The sequence below is a fragment of the Sinohyriopsis cumingii genome, unplaced genomic scaffold (assembly GCF_028554795.1).
Source record: "Sinohyriopsis cumingii isolate HCF-2022 unplaced genomic scaffold, ASM2855479v2 utg000160l, whole genome shotgun sequence".
Lineage (NCBI taxonomy): Eukaryota > Metazoa > Mollusca > Bivalvia > Unionida > Unionidae > Sinohyriopsis > Sinohyriopsis cumingii.
In genome coordinates this window covers 4,370,673-4,393,503 of record NW_028315873.1, presented here as the reverse complement: position 1 = coordinate 4,393,503, position 22,831 = coordinate 4,370,673, and the positions used below count along the sequence as shown (strand labels likewise).

General features: G+C 40.2%; 1 protein-coding gene across 2 annotated transcripts in view; it reads left to right on the top strand.

The window, feature by feature from the left end:
* Nucleotides 1-1,092: 1,092 nt before the first annotated feature.
* LOC149774654 (barrier-to-autointegration factor-like) overlaps nt 1,093-22,831 on the top strand; it is a 46,649-nt gene continuing 24,910 nt past the window's right edge. The window contains exon 1 of one of the 2 annotated variants that reach the window (XM_089944754.1): nt 1,093-1,241. The gene's annotated coding sequence lies outside the window, so the exon portion shown is untranslated. The remainder of the gene's footprint in view (nt 1,242-22,831) is intronic. The other variant, XM_089944753.1, reaches the window with a different exon arrangement.

The following is a 22,831-nucleotide window of genomic DNA, read 5'->3' as shown; positions in this document are numbered from 1 at the left end:
GTTTATAAAATAACAAACATTTCAAATATGTTTTTTTTTCTTCTTCAGACTTTATCATTATTTATAATTATGTTGAAAACTAGTCCTTCCGTTTGGTTAAATTATTCGTCAATATAATTTACAATATATATTTTTCTAACATGACTTCGCACGACTCTGTCACGCTTTGTGAGGCTTTGTGTGGCTTTGTCAAGCTTTGCATATCAGGCGTTGTATAATTAGGACATACTGAAATATTACATTTTCTTTCGATAAGCACTCAAATGAATAATTTATCAAATGATAAACATTTTACATACGATTTTCTTATTATTCGAATTCGAACTTTTCCGCCAAATTTTACTGGGTTATTTAATTCGGCATAATTATGTTGAAAACTAATCCTTCAGTTTGGTTAATTTATTTGTCAATATAATTTACATTATAAATACACTTGTCTAAAATGATTTTTATGACTCTGTCAGGCTTTGTGAAGATTTGTTAGGCTTTGTATGACTTTGTCTGGCTTTGTGTGATTAGTATATATTGAAAAAATTGCACTTTCTTTCAACTAGTTCAATGAACAATTTATAAAGTAATAAATAGTTTACGTATGGGGGGGGGGGGGGCCGAGTGGCCGAGTGGTCTAAAGCGCTCTCCGTCACGGATCACTGCCGTCTCACCTCTGTCTGCGTAGGTTCGAGACTCGAGCTCGGCCAATGTGGATAAGTGAGAAAGCTTGCCAGTAGCTTCTCGTGGGTTGGTGGTTCTTTCCGGGAATTTCCCCTTGTTCCTCCTCCACCATTAATACTGGCCGTCATGTATAGCCTATCTTGTGCTGAAAATGGCGTTAAACCCTACAGCAATAACAACAACAGCAACGTTTGATTTTTTTCATACTTTGTTATTACTTTTTCATTATTCGATATCGAATTTGTACTCTGTCGTCCAATTTTAGGTCATTTAATTTTGCATAAATATGTTGAAAACTAGTCTTTCGGCTTTGTTATTTTATTAATCAGTATAATTAACAATATAAATACGCAGTTTTTATTTGACTTTACATGGCTTTGTGTGGTTTTGTTAGGCTTCGTGTGGCTTTGTCGGGCTTTGTCGGGCTTTGTCAGGCTTAGCAGTATTTAGTAGGATCCCAAAAATAATTAATTAGTAGAATTTGAGTAAGTCGCATCAACAGCCAGCTTTCAAGTTTTACGTGCTTGGTTTCCACTGTGCTTAACATCACTTGGGGATTAGGTATCAGAGTAAGTACACATCCATTTTTTTCACAGCTACTTTTAATATGACTTTGCTTTATACACACAGGCACTTGATTCTGTGGAAACTCATGCGTATGCTCACGAGGTACGAGTAAGGGTACTCTAACTATATAACACAAGGTACCTAACTCTCGCAGGTGAAAATCTGACCCCTCGATGACTCCGATCTAAATTTCCAATACTATCTACGCATTCAGTCACTCATAACGTACACCACTGTAAAGAAGACAATCCCCACCTTTCGTCCATTACCATTTAAGCAACCTTACTGATTCGGAAGGGCCAATTTTGCGAAAAGTGTATCCGTTGCTTCGTTTATTCACACACAGACACTACTGCCTTGGCCCAACTTTCGGTCTACTTCGGAGTGAATGTGACTATTGGGTATTACGTACACAAGCAATGAATTTCGAAAATAAGAACCATCCATGTTAAAATTAAATTTTAGCTTTTATTTTCTTTAACGCTCATTGGAAAATAAAATTACGTACATTATCTCAACTAATCTGCTCATTTACTATATTGTAGGCGTATCGTAGCGGTCATTACCCTTATGTATTTACATAAAATAAGAAACATTCCAAATGAGATATTTCATGACAGGAGAGAAATTCGAAATAATTATTCTTGACACAGACGTGACAATCCATTTAGCACCAGTAAAGTATAAGAAAAAAAAAAAAAAAAAAAACAATAGTGTAATACTATCGAAAATGGCAGAAATTACAATTACTACGTGGTATGTTCTGGCTAGACATTTATATTTAGGTTCACCCCCTCCCTCCATCCCTGCCAATGCCTATGGTACTTGATTCAGGAGGAAATGATAACACACATAACCACTTAATTGGCTTATCATTATCTCCCCCACCCTCGAATCTAATGCCAGTATACAAATGTTATTAATTTTGTGTTTAAAAACAGGGGTGGGGATAAGGTCCTCACATTTTTTGAACGAAATATTTTTTTTGTTGTTGTTGTTGTGGGGTTTAACGCCATTTTTCAGCACACGATAGGCTATACATGGCGGCCAGTATTAATGGTGGAGGAAGAACCCGGGAAAACCCCGGAAAGAACCACCGACCCACGAGAAGCTACGAACTAAATATCAAGTTTTCTAACAGATTTAAAAAATATTTCTTGCCATGATATATAAACAATTATATCTTCATTTCATTACTTCTGGACTGGGCCCTTTTATTTTTACAAAGTATAATTATCATGATTGTGATAAAATACATATTTGATATGGCTATTTCTATGTGTGGGAATATGACTTTAATATATTTTCAAGCCAAATTTCAATATTGCACAAGTGTACATGTACAGCTAGATTGTTACCTAAACTTCACATTTTTTATAAGTAGTTCTTCAGCTATATCTTGTAATTTAAATATGTCACATACCTAGGAATATATATATATATATATATATATATATATATATATATATATATATATATATATATATATATATATTGATGGAAAGTATATCATGTTATTGTTATTTCCTTGTTAAGGCAATGCAGGGAGTGGAAGCATTTATAACTTGTGACAGAAGCAGTGGGTGTCACCCTTACAACCTGCTCCACCAAGGGGAGATATTTGCCCATCTGCTTCAGTTCCAATAGCTACACCATACTTCTATCCCAATCTCATTTAAACTTGATCACACATACTATACATTTCTGGATTGTTACATTGAAAAGGCAATGTAATTGCTTTGATCACCTGTCCATGTACATTTGATAATACTCATCAAATTTCATAACCAACACAGGCAGGAATCACAAAAATGTATTTACATAAAACAACTAAATCATTATATCCATGGGTAAGTATAAAAATGTCTTAGTAATATTTAAAATAAATAGTTAATATTTGTAAAACATCACTAGAGTATTTCCATTACCCAAACAATATATATATATATATATATATATATATATATATATATATATATATATATATATATACAACACCTATGTGACTTCATAATCAAAAATATTGTAAAATTAAAAGTAAATGTATGGGACATGGAACCCTTGCTCTATTTTATACTGAATACAACAGGAGTGAGGTTTTGATGGTGGTAAGGATACCAAAAGTAACTGTATTGGTCCAACAATATAAAATTAATCAAGACAAAAATTGACGAGAGGCTGAATTTTTTTGATACCATATTTTTAATTATTTACAAAGAATAAAAAACTAAGACACTGAGCTATATTCTACAAAATACTAATGTGGGAGGTTAATATAGAACATCATTAATATTACAAAAATATATGGCATTGGAAAACTGATTTTAAACTTCATGTTCACAACATGTAGTCATTCATCACACTACTGGCTACTATCTTGTCATTTAAAAATGTCATATGCAAATAAGACAAATTCATTGGAAAATATATTTGTGTTTTTGTTATTTTCCTGAGACAGCACAGTAGGGATTGGAAATATTTATAGCTTATGACAGATACAATGGGTGTCACTCTGACAAACTATTACACATAGGAGAGATATGATCATCTGTTTTTGTACCACTTTGGTAATCTTTCTCTTTCTCAATCTCATTTAATCTTTGTCATATACCATGCATACCTGGATTGTTACTTTTGAAAGGTAATGTCATTCTTCTATCATCTGTGCATGTACAACTCTTAATATTTGTAAAATATCACTAGAGTATTTGCATTAAACATAAAATAAAACAACTTAATATATTAGTACACTTAAGTCAATTCACAATCTCATCTTGTTAAATATATGAGAAAATACTATAAAGAAATGTATGAGCCAGGCAACCTTGCCCTATTCAATATGGAATAGAGGGGTGTGGCAATAATGGTGGTAAGGACAGCAAAAGTAATTAGCATGCTCAAATAATGTAAAAGGAATAAAGACACAAATTTAGGACAATATTACCAAAATTTATGGTTTGGGCAAAATAAGAAGCACAAAAAATGATTTTCCTCTAACAAGTTATAGCTAACATTGATTCAACCAGTATCAATTATAATTTTATTATGAGGTGTGGTATTCAAATAAATTAGTGAGCTGAGAAAGGCTGAATTGTGCACTTGGAACAAAGAAAATGCCATATTTAATTTGTTAATTACAGGGCTAATTTCAAACTTGGTAACAGTATACAGAACACCAAGCTTTCAAAATCCACATAGATACATCTATGTTTTATCACTGAACCATATATAATCGCTTAGATGTCGAGTCAAACTGCAAATAACTGCAGACCAGGGTCGATGTGGTTCTACTTACTATTCCTAATAAACTACAAAGACCCAGATCTGACTTTATATTATGTGAAGGCATATATGGGTCAGTGAACTTAACATTTGGGCTCATCTTTTAAGCAAGTAAATGCAGTGTTCATAAATATTCCAAAACATAACAGTTACAAATAGCTGTATAATCATCTTAACTGATGACATCATTGTTATTGGGATCAAATCTAGAGACATGTGACAGGGCAATCCTTACCATCACTGATCTAGATGCTCCGACTGAAATCTAAAATCTGAATAATTATATGATGTAAACAAATTTACCTATGATCTGAAAAATATTAATTGCAGATAATGTCGTGTTATATATTGGAAACATAAATATAGAAGTACAAAATGCTGTAAATGTGAGTTGGAAATGTGAAAATTAAATCTGCCCGTGTGCGATAAGACATTCCTTACAATAACCATTATATACTCTGATGTAGGATTTCAAATCAAAAGTTGACTAATCTACATTGAATTAAAAAAAAATGAAATATAATAAACTTAAGTGCAAAACAATATTTAAGGCATACAACATTTTGTCTCATTGTAAAGAAATGAGGTCTGAATCAAGAAGGAATGACATATAAAGAATAACATGACAACAGCCAAGAAACTTTGGAAATAGAAATGGCAAAATATTTGTAAAATCAATCATTGTAATGGCATTCCAAAATCATATGTAACCAATATCTTGCCACTACTGGATTTGGATGCATGTCATCCAGTCATAGATAAAAACTGAATGAATACAGACACAATACAGTTTCATCTAAGATTTTGGACAATCTTTTCTTTTTTCATATTCTCACTAAGTCCAATAAAAAAAAAATGTATTCAACATAGGAGGAATTTCAAGAGTCCAAATTTAATTTGGAGGTACTTTCCAAAAAGCATTAGTAGCAAATACTTTTATTGCATTTTGATAAAAATATTAAATGGTTATGTGCAAAAGAAGAACGAGTTGCCATCTGTTTTCTTGCTAAATCACATGTTCCAAGCCAAAATGATACTGTGTCATTAAATTACTGTGTATGTTCGCAAGATCCTTAAGACTCTGTGAGGAAATCAATGCCTTGTTGTTAAGCTTTGGTCAACCTATGTTATTGTAATGGAATTGATGCTTACAATGTGTAAGTGAGATTTCAGGTATCTTCCTTTGCTATATGAGACTGTAACCAAACTGGCATCATTGTTAACTGTACATAACCCTTTTTAACAATACAATATTTTGTTTTCTTTTGATTTCATAAAACAATATTCATAAGTGTTCAATATACAAGTTTATATCAAAAAAAGATCCAGCTGTAACACATGACTGCAAGACAGTATAAGTCTGAAGAGTCAAAGAAATGCAATCCAAAAATAATCCCATGATCAACACATACATTTACTTGAATATTTATGATACACATACTGAAGTAAAATAATAAAAATGATTTATTGTGATGCAAAATAAACTAATGATAACACCATCCCTTACTCAGACTTAACATGTCTTCAGAGAGCGGAGGATCAAATTGTCATTAGTTTTCCCATTTTACAGATACAAACAAGTGCATGTGAGTTCAGTGTATGTAACCAATGTCCAAAAGCACAATGACAAAATATGACAATATTGCATTATTTATATATGTGAAGTCTGATATAGTATTGAGTCTTTTTCTAAGAGCATTTGGTACAGAACCATTTTTCATTTTATGTGCTACTCCATGTCTCCTCATCTATGCCCTGACAAAACCAATCAAACCATTCATCACACAAATCACACTGAATCCACAACTCACCCTCTGCATAATGACGTTTACATACAGAGCAAATTGAATTATCAGTGTTACTTTTGTCATATTTTTCCATTTTCTTCTTTCCTTTACCCTTTCCTTTTCCCACAATAGTTCTTTTTCTAGTACATGGCTGACTTTTGCTGGAAGTGTCTTGATTAATGTTATCTTTCGAAGAATTGGCAACAGGATTATTCTGTACTAAAAATATGGCATTGGCATTTCATTCAAAGTAGGTATTACTGTACATAGTTTATTAACTAGACCACTCTTCTGTACATTTCCTGCTTCTATGCCATAGGCTTTACATAGCAAAATCAGATCCGATTTCAAGAAGCTAGTAAATACTACAGCCTTCAGATCATAAATCGGTGATTTCAGTTTTAAGTGAGAATACAGTTTATTTTCTGACTGATCTTCCAATATATATTTCATGTCCAAGGCTAATGCATCACTACTGTGTTTGTGCTTTGATCTCATGACCACCCTCTTTCTAAAACTGTCTGATTTCAATTTTCCAAGACTGGAAATGGTGTCTTTTCTGAATTGACTGTCACCTATTCTACTGTAACGACCTATACAATCTTCATATAGATCTCTGATACATGAAGCAATCATGGTGTCGTCCACCTGTGTCACACTTATACTGGGATCAAACTTTATGTACAGCAGCTTCCAGTTTTCAAACAGTGTCTCATCCTTAAGTAGTACAGTCTTACAGTACTGTAAACTCCCTGCACCATGCCAATACTGCCTCCTTTTATCGTCAACTTGCAAGAAAAAGTCAAATACAGAGTCCTTGATGTTAGTAAGACCATGGTTGATATTCTGTCTTCTTTGTGTCTCGTGCAAGGTCTGTTTATACTTGCTATTGTTTTCCAAATCAACAGCTGAAGTTGTAAGGTGATCTAACATTTTTACTTGTAAGAAACATTGGCTGACCAAGTTAAATTTGTCATTTGTGTACAAGCTGTTCTTTCCTTTCTTCATATTATGGTATCTACTCTTTGCAATACATCTACCTGCAATATACCTTAATTTTCCTTGTCCTGGCTCTGATACAAGTATGGAAGGTGCACATGTAACTTGTGTGGTACTGAAAATGTCAGTAGTATTTTTGTCCAAAACAATTTCACAAATTCTGTCAAAAATCTTTCCAAATGCAAAAAAAGTATCATCATTTGGCACAGAATTCAAGAAATTTTCAAGAATTTTGATGCATTCTTGAGACACTGAAAACTGGTAAACTTCAGAATAATATTCAGTCCATGTCTTTGCATCTGGTTTTCTGACCTCTATATTACCACATATTTTATTAAAGATGCTTTGAATGTTTTGGTACAATATTCCAAAAAATGTATTCAACTCTTCCAGTGGCTTTTTGAAGATTTCTGTTAGTGCTACGTTTGATCTCATTTGCTCTGGTGTTATTGCATTATCTAGGATAAGTAGTAGTTAAGGGGGGTAGTTTACGGACAATGGGAATTAGCATTACAGACCCCCCTTGGGTTAGATTACGGACAATGGAAATTTAACATGGCGAAAAATCGTGGGTCAGATTACGGACAAGGGGAATTAACATGGCGATAAATCGTGGGTCACTTTACGGACAAGGGGAATTTAACATGGCGATAAATCGTGGGTCACTCTACGGACAAGGGGAATTTAACATGGGGAATAGTTTGGGCTTGTTTAGGGACAAGGGGAATGGAACATGGGATTTTTTTTAAAAAAAAAATTTTTTAAAAAAGGGGTAGGCAATTCAAAGACTATCTCTTTTCGAGAAATATGGCTGGCCCTGAAAAGGGCCTTTGGGTTTTTCTTCTTCTTCTTTTTATCTTCTTAACTTCTTCCACCATCCTCTTATTTTGTCCATCATTCCTTTCTTCTTTTTCTTTTCTGTTTCCGGCAGCCAGTCCGGGTGGCCCATGGCCCTGAACTTCTCTTGGATTTTCATCCAGTTTGTGTTCAGTTTTTCAAATTCATCCCTTTTTTTTCTATTTTCTTCTTCTTTTCTTTCTTTATACCATCTCTCTTTAATCTTCTTGACTTCTACCTCCATCACTTTTCTCATCAACTCCTCTCCTTTCCTCAGTCTTTCCTGGCCTCTCTCCACATAAGAGCACTCTGTCCCATGTGACATTTTTTCAAGAAAGCACCTGACTTTGCTTGCATTGTCAAGTGCTTCCTTTAGGCTTCCCACTCTGACATAGGTGGGATTTATCATACCTCTCAATCTTTTTTCCTCCTCTTCAATCATTCCTGCTATCACTTCTTTGGCTATGTTTAGACATTTAGCGTAGTCCAGGTACTCTGCTATCTTCCATTCTTTTTCCAGTCTCTCCACTACATAGATACCATCTATTATCCAGTTGTATATATGTACCAAATTGTTGAACAAGTCACTTGCAACCACCATCTTCGTTTTTATTATTCCGTAGAATGGTTCGAACGACGAACGTGGTGGGTTATTATAGTGAAAGCGCGGACGTGAAGGAAAACATCCCCCTACTTTCTCATTTCATATAATATAACCACAACTATACTCTCCACATGCGCTAAGAAACAATAAAAAAAACCTATAATTTACTATTCACACAAACATACCAGAGCTCTTACAAACACAAACATACAAACACATACACTTCCACTATTAATAAAGAGTTAGTGTTTATTTTCACACTACTCTACCTACACACATTGGCAAATCGATCGTTATTTCTTTTCTAGAGTATTGGGTAGCCCTGAAAAGGGCTGTTTTGTTTGGAACTTCATGGACACCTGGTTAATGGTGGCACCTTCCAGGCCTGGCGCCACATACACATCTTATCCCCCAGTTACTTTTTACCTTTTGGGGGGAGAGAGCAGAGGCAGGATATGTCGCTTCAGAATCCCAATTTTCGCTCTCTGGGATTTTGAAATTTCTTCTCTCCTTTTCCTCCTCCTCCTCTTCTTTGTTTCTTCTTTCCTCTTTATATCTTCTTTCTTCTTCTTTATATCTTCTCTCCTCCTCTTCTTTGTTTCTTCTTTCCTCCTCTCTTATCCTTCCCTCCTCGACAATGGCTTCCGCGGCCAGTTCATTTAATATGCGCCTGGCATATTCCAGATGCACATGAAGCTCCAACAGTTTCTCAAGTCTCGTGTTCATTTTTTGGTGTTGATCAATCAACAAGGGTAGCTGGACTGCCGAACGAGTTTCAATTTATACTGAAAGCGCGGACGTGAAGGAAAACATCCCCATATAACATAAAATTCATCTTACCTAGATCATGACCCAAAGCAACGCGCGGACCTAAAAGAAACACTCACTCACTTTTTATGCTACCCATCACTATTTTAAAATTTTTTATAAATCACTTCAATAGACTATCCACATACTCAAAGCAATTCAATCTAACTCCAAATATACACCTTAAACACCAAAAAACATCATTTTAATCTACTATCCACACCAACTTACTTGAGCTCTTACAAACACATACCCTCACATTTTTTAAAAGAGTTAGTGTTTATTTTCACACTACTCTACCTACACACATTGGCAAATTAATAGTTATTTCTTTTCTAGAGTATTGGGTAGCCCTGAAAAGGGCTGTTTTTTTTTGTTTGCTATGGCATTCTTTTTTAGTTTCTAAGAATGCGATGTCCTCTGAGGATAGACTTTCTGGCAATAGGTCTGCTTCTTCGGAAAGAGAAGAAGAACTCTTTGGTGTCGATACGGCAATCGACAAAGCCTCTGTCAGGTTCAGGTTGCTGCTGCTGCTGTTGTTGTTGTTGTTGTTGTTGCTGTTTTTGAAGTCTGTACTTCTCTGTCCATTCTTCTTTCTCCCTGTTCACTTCTTCTCTGAAGAGCTCTTCTATCAGGTCTTCAGTGATTTTTAACATTCTCACATTCTCTATTTCTTCTGGCTTCGGTATCAGACTGTGTCTGACCCTATGCAAATTCACGTAGGCTTCGTTGAGCTTAGCTAGTTTTGAGCACATCTTCGTAGGAGGATGAGTCGACAATGGATGGTTAGACTGGAAACAACCCGGTTCTTAAAGTGAAAGCGCGGACGTGAAGGAAAACATCCCCCACACGGTTTTCGATTCGCAACGTTCAATGAGTGTCATGAGAGGGATAGTAAGAAATGAAAGAGCATCAATTCAACATTCTTATAGCTAAACAAAAGACAAAAGCATTTTTTCAAAACACAACATTTTTTTATTCAAAAATCACTTAACACTAAACAACAACTCTAACATTTTTAACAATAATCCAACACTATAACATCAAACAATTTTTTTTTCAAATCACAAACATTTTTTTCTCAATTAACCATCTACTTTAAACAGGGCTGACAACGTTGTGAATGAAATTGTGATTTCCACTGTTGGAAATCATTAGGCCATTGATGGACACTACGTTTCCTAGCTTGAGACAAAAGATAAGCATAATGGTCACAAAACCATCGATCTACTTTCACATCGTTTCTAGCAGAAGAACGAGGATCAAAATGAGTCACTAAATGTTCTAAGGAATAGCCCAGGCTGCGATGATGCAGAAAATACACACAGTACTGTCCACACACCAAGGAATCTGTACCTTGTAATTTCACGTTATTGAATCGGGTGGTTTGAGCATTTCTTCTCATAAAGTCGATGATATCGTCTTCCAAAGGGGGCAATCCGTACGAATCGAAATATTCCACACATCCTTCTTGAGGAAAGTAGACGGCTACCCAGTGGGTTCCTGGGAGATGACTGTCGTCCGTGTTGATCACGTAAGCTTGATGGTCTTTAGGTTTGCGATGAGGGAGTTCATCTTTAGCACAGACGACAGGATTCCAAGAAGCCGTATACGAACTATGGTTCAAAAGGTAATAAAGTTCCCAGGTATCCATTGATTTGTGTTTTTTTCTTCTTCACAGGTAATAATAAGTCGTCAATTCGATCCTGACTTTTTGCTTGAAAATGTCTGACGAATAAACGGTTATTCGTTCTGTTTCCTCACTCTGATTCAGGAGAGCTTCGATACGATGGATCTCTTGAGTGGTTAATGGTGGACAAGAATGTTCACGCAAGTCTTTATACCACTGGTGCAACACGTCTTTGTTCGAGATGAGACTCCAAGCTTCGTCCAGATACTCGTCCAATTTTTCTTCTTGACTCAACATCAGGCATTTATCGTGTTGAATTTGACTGGGATGATCGTTTTGACATCCATAACAATTTTTCTTGATCAATTCCGTCATTTTATCCACCAAGTGTTTGGCAAAACAGGAGACTAAATGCGCTTCTTGTTCTGGCCATCTTGACTTCATCATGATCACTTCTTCTTCTTTTTCCACGGTCTCCTTACATTCCATGTCCAAAGTTTCTCCACTAGGTAAAGAGGGATAACAGTCTTCCATGGCTTCTAATAATCTAGAATGACTTCTCTCAAACTATTGATTTCTATCGTATTATCAAATTCGGCATACAGGATGACGTTCACCGTTACATCAGGGTCTCGGTTTGCAAACTGAATTTCCACACGAATCTGGCCTGATTTTATAGGGTGGAAATGTCCCTCGTCGCTGCCTTGGTCTGGAGTGAAATCGAAAGCCCACAAAGCATAACCTCCTGCGTAATCCTCGTACGTAATGCCGTGACTGGTGTTGGTTCCTAACTGGCCGGTGGCTTCGTACAGGGACAAGTACGATCTCAAGTAATTCTTCTTCTCAAAGTCAGGTTCGAAAGGTCGGGTACACAAGGTCTTGCCATCGCGACTGACTTCGATCTTGGACACGCCAAAGTGTTGAAAGTAGAAAGGATTTTTTTCGACAGCTCCGTTGAAGGCTGTATTCTCGACGATACCAACGATTAAACGTTTGGGTAGCTGTCCTTGGAACAGATGATCTTCGATCATGGATCGCTGTCCCTTGGGAATGGTGAAGGTTTTCACTTCCACGCGTCGTATGGGATACTTGGCGGTCGTTCTGCTCAACGTCTGACTGATGTCGTTTCCCACTTTAGGTAACACTTCCACACGGCGTACGTAGAGCCTGGCTTCCTCGATGACAGTTTTGCAAACAGTAGTACCTATCAAATGGAAAGCGGCACTGCTACGATTCAGTCTCAGGCGAACATTCACCCCGTTTAGCAAATATTTCTCTTGCAACCACATGTCCAGATGTAAACGATCCATCAGTTCTAAACTTTGTCCGTTTTTTATTTTGTCTCTTCGTTCTACAAATCCGTCATTGTTTGGTGTTTTGCTTGCATCAGTTTCGAATCTTTCAAACTGGCCTGCTTCGTCAGCTTCCCATAGCACACAGGCATTGAGATGAGTGTTCTTGGCATCTATTCCGTACGTCAAGAGATTTTCCAGGTACGCTCGATAAGGGTAAGTATCCATGCTGCTGCTGACCAGTTTGTTGTTCAAGTACAAGTCCACTCCGCTAAACAAGGAATGCATGAAATTGTTGACGGGAGCTATTACCTCATCGCCATCTAGGGTCGAATTGTCCTCATCGACAACTTTGACTTTCAAGTACAAGTAACTGCTATTCAGATCGATGTAATCTTCGGGCTGTCCTTTGATTTCAAACTCGATGGGAGCTGAGGCTGTCAATGAGGAGACGGGGTGAAATTCCACCCACTGGGATTCTTGCATCGTCATCATGGTGGGGGGGCATGGCAAACAGATCCAGTTCTGTCTTGGAACAGGCGCATGACTCTCGGTGCATCATTTTTTGTTCTGTTCTTTCTCAATAATCGAAAACGTCTAAGTCTCGAACGGTTCTTCTTTTCTTGGCCTTTCTCGCTTGAAGTCTGGTGAAAGGGTGTTTTCTTCGTCGTCTCTTTCTGCCTTGTCCTTGCTGAATGCCTGACTCGGTAGCGTGCAGGGCATTTATAGGTGTGTCTCGTCGGCCCAAAATGTCTTTACCCGTTTGCAGCAAGACATTTTTGCCTGCCCTCATGAAGGCTTCTTTAGGGTTTTGTTTGTCGATGATGACATTTTGGAGAAATTCTTTGCCTTGCGTCAGTGCCGCATCTTTCAAGGCGTGCAATCCGCGTGTCACCATCGGTTTCAACACCGGAGCCACCGAACGAAAGGCCGATTTCAGCATGTCTCCTAAACCGTGTCCTCGCTGTCGAGCAACCCCTCGGTACACTGGATACATGACTTACTTACGAATCGTGAGAGAACCGTTTTCGAAAATGGAGTTTCACCGTGACTTTTCCTTTGGTGAATGGAATATTTTGTCCCAGATCTCCTTTTATAGCAATGTTGACCGTGTCCAAATACGACTTGCTGACAGGCAAATAGTGAGGATGGACAAATTCGCGGTGGACGTGATAAGTGTTTCCACCTTCCTCGTCAGCGTTCGTGGCAGAATCCACTTTGAAAGGAATGACACGCAGTAACGGTACAGAGGTGTGTCCCACCACGTTATACTCCACCACATCGGAGTACACAAACATCAAATTCAGTCCTTGGTTCAGTTCTACTGGGGCACGAAATAACTTGCTAAAAGACTCGTTGTCGTAAACGATGGGTGATTCGTTTTTCTTCATCATGGCCATTCTCATGTCCATGTCTCCGCCCAACATGTCAAACAATTCAGGACAAAATAAAATGGACAGGATTTTACTCCCGTCAAATTTCATCAAGAAGCGACGAGCTGTTTTGTGGTATTCCATGGTGACACTTTTTTTGACACTTTCCAAAGCTTTCAGAAACACGACATTAAACCTGGAGGTAATGGTGCTCACCAAATGTTGACCACTAAAATAATACCCTGGGGGAATGAACAAGTGATAGGTGGTGTACTTTTGATTTTTTGTGCCAGGGGTTTTCTTGTCATATTTGCCATAGGTATCCAAGTACTGTTGCAATTGTTCGTCATGAACTTCCACATCAAAAACATTTTGATTGGGAAGGACATTGAGGACTTGGGTCGGGTGAATCATTTCTACTAAAGCCACTTCCCAATGGGCTTCGTGATCTAAGGGGATGGCTTGAGGTAATTTGGCCGTGTAACAGCACAACGTGTTGTGGGGAAACACCTCCATGGAACTGTCACTGGGTAAGGTTAAGTAAAATTGGTTTTGGTGACTCATAATTCCAGAGTTCTGTGGCTGTCCGAGGGAATATTAGTGGATGTCAGAGGTGTGTCTCCGCCCAAAATGGGGTTCTGATTGTGGTTGGACTGGTGACTGGCACTGGCACTGGACACAACGTTCCCGTTCGACGAGAATTTCAGGGAGGGATTGGGAAGTAGGTAACCGATGCAACTGCTCAATAAAATGGTCCACAATTGTTTGTCTCCTTGTTGCAAACTCAAATTGGCGATGGCTGCCCCGATGACACAATACACCACGAAGATTTGGCAGAAAAAGACGATTTGCGTTTTAGGCACACGTTCTCCACACCACACCCACAAGGGTTGTTTTTGTAAATCTTGCACAGAAGAACTAGGGGAAGAAGGACTGGTTGACGTAGCTGCGTCTGCTGCTGTGTGAAAGGGCATGATGGTCACTTCTTCTTTTTATAGTCGATGACTTGCGAAGCGTCGATCCAAGAATCGAAACTGGGTGGATATCCTTTCCAACGTACTTTGACTTCTTTGACACGTCGTTTGCCCACTTTACGGGTTCTGCGTTCCAGAATGCTTTCGATGTCGTACACGTCGTCTTCTTTTTTGGTGACACGTTGTAACTCGGGCAAATAAAACGTTCCTTTGAGTACTTCTCCGTTCATGTCTTCCAATTTATAGACGGCAGGATGACGGCCATGCACTCGTCCAGTGACGCGAAACAATTCGGTCGTCCAGTTAGGTAAGTAACCTTTGTCGAAAGTGCGTTTGGTTTTGCCAATGCGCACCCAATCTCCTACGGTCAACTCTCCACTTTTCTTGGGGACAGCCCTCGTCGGGGACGTACCAAACAGGCGCTCGAACACCAGCACTTCGTTGTCGGGAGTCACGTCTTGCGGGGCACGTCCGATGCTTCGATGGTAAGATTGGTTGTACGCTTGCACCAGATGCGGTAAGATGTCGATGTACTTCAGAGTGTGGTGATGCGTAAAATATTTCCACATGCGTTCTTTCAAAGTGCGTTGAAAACGTTCCACGATGCTGGCTTTGGTTTCGGGATTCTCGGTGGTAAAAAAATGAATGTCACGTTTCTTTAATTCTTTTTGGAAAGCTTGGTTCAGAAATTCGGTGCCTTTGTCCGTTTGCCATCGAAGAGGGTGACGGCCACTTTGTTTCAACACTCGTTGCAGGGCTCGCACTAACTCGCTGCTGGATTTGGAAGTCAAGGGCACGACCCAGGCAAATTTGGAAAAGACGTCGATGACACAAAACAGATATTTGTAGCCACGATTGTAGCTGGCCAAATGAGAGACATCGGCTAAATCGGCTTGCCATTGATGATCGATGCCTTCCACTCGGGTGCGACTTCTGGCAAACTTGCGTCGAATGGGTTTGTGTAAAGTGTAGGTAGCTTGTTCTTGTAACCATCGTTGCACTTGAGGTAAACGGAGACTTTTCAGTCGCGTTTTGGCAGCACGATACAATTTTTGAACTCCTGCGTAACCTGCAGGATGCGAGGGATCGTAGTAAATGCTGGCTAAGACTTTTTCCATTTTTTATTTTGTGTTGGTGTGTTAATAAGTCACCCACTCTTCGGTGATGCTACTTTGGGTGGGTCGAAAGGGTGGTTTGGAAACGGATTTACGTGTCCGATGGGCTACGGGAGTAGAAGTCGAAGGTAGTGGTGGTGGTGGAGGTGGCAATGGAATGGCTTTGGTTTTCTTTTCTTTTTTCGCTTCTGGTTTCCCTTCTTTCTTTTTCACTTCTGTCGAAGGAGGCGTGGACATCATCTTTTTAACCCAAGCTTTCATTTCTTCTCGTTGGGGTGTGGGGGACGGGGTCAACAAGGATGCTGCAATCTTACTCGAAATGGGAGCTGCTGACGGTGTTTGAAACACTTCGCGCATCTCTTCTTCCTCAGGTCTTTGTGGGGTAGCATCTCTGGTGACCCTTGGGGATGGTAGTGGTGGTTGGGGTAATGATGATGATGGTGCTGGACTTTTCATCAAGGTCTTAAAATCTTTTAGAGTGGGTAAAGCTGTTTCGTCTAAAGCTTTCTGGTGAAAGAGTTGCAGTCTTTGCAAGAGTTGACCGTACTTTTGCGATTTTTCTGTTTCGGACAAATCTTGGCGATCCATCAAGGATTGCAATTCGTGTTGTAACTGGGACATCTCGCTCAAATTGGGATTGGGAGGTAAATGCGGGGTGCGTCGTTCTTGCCATCGATGGTATTCCATCCATCGTTTGTAAGGCACTAAAGCTAGTTTTCGTCCTTCCATGGGTTGTCAGGGGTCGATTCTGAGATCTTGGGACTTCCGAGGGCCTTTTTATCTTGCTCCCACCAGTCCTCCCAACATGGTTCCCAAGACTCCTTTCAGTATGGGGCCTAACAAGAGAGGTAAAATGCCTCCACGTTGGACCAACATCTTCTTTTTTTGACGAATGGGAATTTTCTTTCGAACCATTTGGCGAAGAACGTGACGATGTTTGCCTAAGCATTGTTTCTGGTGTTTGGACAAAGGGATCGTGCCTTTCAAAACGTTCAAACAACATTCGCACACGGTATCGATGACCTCTTTGGAGGCCGTTTGAATGAGTTTTTTTCGTAGGGGTGGAGAAGCTTTGGACAGGACAGATAACATGTCCCCATGTTTAGCTAAACGTGGTGGCAGTCCTTTTCTTTTCTTTCCTTGGGGTTTTCTGGAGGGTGACATTTTTGCTTGTGGGTTCCGGGACATTCACCGAACAGACACTAACGTCGATGACTTAACGCACACCCTTTTATCTTTTTTTTTGGGACTATCGCTTTGTCATAAAGGTGACAATGTTTTTCCCAAAATCACCAAGGAATCCTCCCCTTTGTTGACGCCTCTTTTTCTTGGAACGACTGTGTCTTTTCTTAGGGTAATGTCGATGCTTGGCTAAGCGCTTTGTCGGATGACGCGTCTGCCTTTGTCTCTTTCTTTTGTGGCTTCTTGGAGGTGACATCTTTTTTACAAGTTCACTGATACCCCGACTTGGTCACAGGCTCTTTTTATACTGGAACGCGTCGCCACTGATTGTCTTTACGTTTTATCAGTTTGAGGACAGGCATGACACGTCGTGCAGGGGTACGCAACGGACTAAATCGAGCCAGTTCTTGCTTGGACAAATCCAGTAAACTTTGTAACATGCCCGATCTTTCTTGGACTTTGATTTTGGGAGAAGGTACTTTGTGAGCAGCAGCCACTGCCACTAAATTGGAGGGTCCTGCCACTGGGGAAGTTCTTTTGGGGGTCATCAACGGAGATGTTCTTGGTGTGATCAACGTCTCCAAGTACTCTTCAGTTCTGGGTGTCATCAACGGAGAAGTGGATGAACGTGAGGATGCCGGAGACGCAGTCACTGCCGTGGCAGGTCGTGGTTTGCGAGTGTAAGGTTGCGTCCTGGCCGAAGTGCCTCTCTTGCGACTAGTTTTCTTCTGTGGACTTTTCTTTTTCTGGGGACTTTTTCTCTGTTTCTTTTTCTGGGGGCTTCTTTTCTTTTTCCGGGGTGGTGGTGTCTGGTAAGAGGAGGGTCCTGCCACTGGAGAAGTTATTCTTCTTGGGGATCTGGTCTTTTTCTTTTTCTTCTTGGGGCTTCGTTGGACTTTTGTCTTGGGGATAACTTTGGGGGCATTAGGATCCCATCTTAAGAGTGAGCGAATGATGACCCCTCCTAGAGTACCGCTCCCTCCAGGTTTCAAAATGATTTGTTTTTTGGTTTGAGTGTCAATGCGGGGATCGGCCAGTTGGACCAAAGCGACTTTGTTTCGATCGAAAAAGCGTTTGGTTTGATGAGGAATCTGAATGATTCCTTGGAGTAATTGACGTGCCGTCACCGTGAACCATCGTAAGACTTCTTTGAGACTAGCTTCTAAGACACGGGCTCGTGTTTGTGGATCTTTTTCTCGACTGATGCCATACAAGGCACGAATCAATTTGACGGGAAGATGCGACTGAAGGGACGTCATGTTCACACTGTGTGAGACAGACGAAAAAGGGTCTGAGGTTTTTATAGATTTTTTGATGGGGAGTAAAATGAAGTCGAGGACGGAGACGTGTACAGGACAGGCCCTCCGTCTTGGCACCAGTGGTGAAACAAGTGGGTACGAAATCGCAAATCCTCGGGGGTCGTAGGTTTCAAATCGACGAGTAAATAGGCGTGTGGCGTTTGAGTGGCATCGTCGTACGCCTGAGTCAGCCAAGGCGTTCCTAACTGTTTGGCTAAGACTTGCACTTGCGATTTATCTCGAGGGCTTTTAAACAAGACCACGTAATGCGCATTGAGACTGATGGTGCGATGGGCTTTACTTTGTTGAAACAAATTTTGGGTGATGTAAATGACACTGGCATTACGGTGATGCCCTTTGCGCGTGAACCACAATTTAATTTCTTCTTCGTCTTCTCCTAACATGTCGTCGAAAATGACCAAATGGGTTTGACGGGAGTCAGAGACGATGCCGTCGTCTTCTTTAGGAATGCCTTCCACAAACACGATGGAATCGCCTTGACTTTCTCGCAAGAGGCTGTACGCCGATTGCCACTCTTTGTAACACCACACGATCCGTTGAGGGGGCCGATCGATCAAATGATGTTTATGTTCGATCAAACGTTTGACGAATTCGGTTTTGCCTGAACCGCTAGGTCCAGCAATGAGCATGTTAAAGGGATGGCGAAGATACAAAGCCTCCCAACTGGCACGATCTAAGTGTTCGTCGATGACTTTGACAGTAGAGGAAGAGGGAGCAGAGACAGCAGAGGTAGCCATGGTGTGAGAAATGTCACTTGTGACACGAAAACAAACAAGACAAGAGTTTATATACTTTTTCAGAACACGTTTATTGAATGTTTTTTTTCAAACATGAATACGAAAGACAAAAATACATAAAAGCCAAAGGCTTAAGTACAAGGATAAAAGGCACATGATAACGATGAACGTGGAATAAACACAAGTGTCTGTACAACATGTTTTGGGTAATGTTCTAACCAGTTCAACAGGGGGTAAGGTCACACAAGTGTCCTCCCGAAAGGGTCTTTCAGGTCTGTCCACGACAGTCCTGTCCTGGGTGACGGGTTCTTCTGGCACCGTCACTAACACGGGTTGAAAAGTAACTTTTTTCCTTGAACAACTCTCGTGCATACTGGGCCACTTCTTGGGTCCAAGCCTCAAAATCCCATTCTTTCCAGGCACGGACATCTGTCCAATGGGGATGTAAGTCACAAGCTACACACACATCGTCATACACGTCTTGGGTAGCTAAAAGTTGACGAATCTTTTTTTCCCGTAGAAGTCGAGAAGTATCCAGATGAAAACGCAAGGCTTTGAGCAAAAGGAGTTTTTCGTGACCATTTAAGGCCATGGAGGTGGTAAGTACTGATCGTAAAGAGTCCACAAAGAATCGGCTGGTAAACGAAATCCCAAAAAACAAGTCACTAAGACACACACCACTTGTCGTCCCAAATTGAATGGATACAGTACTTGTAATAATCGATGGTAATGATCCACGGTTTGAATATGGTCATTGAGTTCCTTCCACGGAATCTGTTGGATGACATGTGACATAAGTCGTGGCATGGCAGCCTGTTTTTATAGTCTCTTTGTTTCGGAAACAATACACGTACTTTCTAGCCAGAGATCTTCGTTCTCCAGTAGGGAATCTAAATCTTGCATACTGTAACCGAAACTTCAGAGTTCGTTTAGAAGTTTCCTCTTCCTCTAAGTAGATTCCACGTAAAATATGTTGATAATCCTTTAACTTGTCTTCCTCAATGTATTGCTGTAGGTGAATCTCGAAGTAACCAAAATAATGAACATTTCGATCATTCACTAACTCAAAGTGTTGAACAAGGTCTGACCACTGAAACAATTTCTGACGAATCAGTTCTCTTATACCATTCAGGTACCAGTGGTTAAAGATCTGGTGACGTAACGGATGCAATTGTTCTTTACGTTTGACTTGTATTTTCACCAGCTCTCGGTAAATGCGTTCTCTCAACTCCACAGGCAAAGCACGAATGTTCTCTAGCAAAGTATCCATGAATAGGTCATACTAAATCCTCTTTGGTCTGACACAAGAAATGTACTCTTTGCACAAACATGGTTTCACTTCAGTGTCGAATTTAAATCGTTGAGTCACTAATCTACACATTACAATTCGTTCAGAAGTTTCCTCTTTCACTAAGTTGACATTGTGTTCAAGATGTTGGTAATTCGTTAACTCTTCCTCTGGAATTCGATGCAGTACGTTTACAATGATGTAGGTAGAATCGTCCATACCAAACCAATCCTTTTTAAAACTAGAGGATCGTTGATCAATGTCTGTCCGATGGAACACTTTCAATTGAATCAATCCTTGTATAGCCTTCAGGTACCAGTGGTTCAAACACCGGTGACGTAACGGATGCAATTGTTCTTTACGTTTCACTTGTATTTTGACCAGCTCTCGGTAAATGCGTTCTCTCAACTCCACAGGCAAAGCACGAATGTTCTCTTGTAAAGTATCCATGAACAGATTATTATTATGGTAAGAAGTTACTTCAATGTCTCGGTCCCACTAAGGGTAAGTAATGACAATTCGGTGACCATCGAGCATGTTCTACGTAGGCCGAATCTTGCGGTTCCCAGTGGTGAAGTGTCACATCGCAACTGAAGCACCTGACTTTATCTCCTTCGCCCAAGTAGAAAAATCCGGCTCTGGCTAATTCTTCGGGGGTCGGTCCTCCCAGATACTTTGGCCATTTTCCTTTGAACGATTGAAGACGATTTTCAAAGTCGCAGTATTCCGACAAACGCACAGGAAACGAATATTCGTTTTTCACAGGTTCGTTTCGATGAGGGTTGAGTGACATGGGTAGGAGTTTGCTCAAGGCTGGATGACATCCGTAGGGGGGTAGACGTGAAGGTGAACATTCCCCTTTAAACCCGGTAAAATGTCTAAGAGAACGAGCGGCATCACTTTCGCATCCCTCAGGTTTGACACGCACAGCATCACTTTCCATGACAGGGGCAGTGAGAACAAAGTTCCCATGATGCTTTACGGCATCGCTCAGGTCACAACGTACAGCATCGTATCCATCGCAAGGCTCACAATCGCACTCGTCTGCAAACTCCGTTACGCAGTTACAATGGTAACCACATGGACAATCGCAGTTTCCTTCTGGACATTTTCCGTCGCAATGCCTGGGTCTTATCCATCCAGTATTAGTCACACTAGAGGAAGATACAACTTTTTTACAATCCCCAAACTGGAACGATGTCTCTTTCAAAGTATTCATCTTGTTCGCTCGGTCTTGGTAGTCCCAATGAACTATCGATCTTGCCTAGGGTTCCTTTTTATATACAGACCAATACCGACGTGACCGTACGGTAAGGTGAAATGATTGGGAAGTCGCACTCGCTTCTGGTACACGATTTGATAAACTTTTTCCAAAGGTCGACTGACGATGTGGTGAGTGGGTAAACGTACAATCTTGTTCGGTTGGTAAGTGGTCACTTTAAAGTTTCCATCCTCTTCCGATTGCAAGGCTTCTTTCAATACCCCAAAGTTGACCACTCGACTGGTACGATGATTCAGAGTCAGTCCTTTCACTTTGCACGTCGTGTGCACTTCTCCTTGTTTGTCCCGGTATTCGTAGCCGTAATTTTTGGGACCGCCACTGACGAAACTTAGAATCTTGTCGTCGGGATGCTCGTCTGTCCAGGCTCCTAAACGGTCTCCTTCGATGTCAGGGTGATGTTGAATCGGGTGATGGATGTAAATGCAACTGTCCGTGTCAAAGTACAGGACGCGTTCTTCTAACAGTTCTAAAGCTTCGTACAATTTTAAGCGAGCATGGGCTGTCACGTAAGCCGCAATGATGACATTTCCAAAGGGGTCGTCTTGTACAAAGTCCAGATCTTCTTCGTAATTGACTAAGATCAAATCCTCGCGAACGACGTCCACGTGTTTCATGAATTTGGTTTTGTCGTGAATCATCTGAAAGTAGCGGGAAGGTTCTGTCAAATATTCCATCTTGGGTAAACACGGGCGTTGTGCCATTTTACCCCACAAGCAATTTAACATCACTTTGGCAAACGATCGCCTGCCTTCGTTTTTCTCGATGTGGTCTAAAGTGATGCCTTCTTGTTCGTAATATTTCTCTTTGAATTTTATTTGGTCTTCGGGAGTGTGACACCAGGAAGGATAGCCGCTGGCTTCTTGCTTCAGTTTCAAAAAGGCATCCACGTAGTCGGCGAAAATGCCTTTCTGAGTAGGGTCACCCTTGTGGTAATGTTGTGTCTTGGGAAAGTGGCAAATTTCGTATACTTCTAACAGTTGGTATCCCATGTCCAGAGCTTTGAACAATTCTACGCTGACCCAGGTTCCCGTCAAGGCCCGTTCTTCCTGGCTGTGCTGACAAGGTTGGTCTTGGTTGCATGTTT